This window comes from Bos indicus x Bos taurus, chromosome 25 (assembly GCF_003369695.1).
Source record: "Bos indicus x Bos taurus breed Angus x Brahman F1 hybrid chromosome 25, Bos_hybrid_MaternalHap_v2.0, whole genome shotgun sequence".
In the NCBI taxonomy this organism is placed as follows: domain Eukaryota; kingdom Metazoa; phylum Chordata; class Mammalia; order Artiodactyla; family Bovidae; genus Bos; species Bos indicus x Bos taurus.
In genome coordinates this window covers 24,066,118-24,066,387 of record NC_040100.1, presented here as the reverse complement: position 1 = coordinate 24,066,387, position 270 = coordinate 24,066,118, and positions in this window count along the sequence as shown.

Below are 270 nucleotides of genomic sequence, written 5' to 3'. Positions count from 1 at the left end.
TACGTCACTGAGCGCAAAGACGTCCCCTAGTCCCTCCCCCGAGCCTCATTCCGTGCTACGCCGGGTCCTAATGCCGGTACTAAACGGCGGAGGGCTGTGGCGCGATGGCGTGAGGCTCGCCCCTCGTCAGGACTGACAGGCACTCGCCTTAGCCTCACCTCGGGAAGAAGCTGTTTTCCTGGTGTAGGGGCCGGCCACAGGTGGCAGCAGCTTACTGCATCCAGTATAAGCAAATTGGCAGCCCTTTCAGAAGCGGTAGTGGCAGTTTCC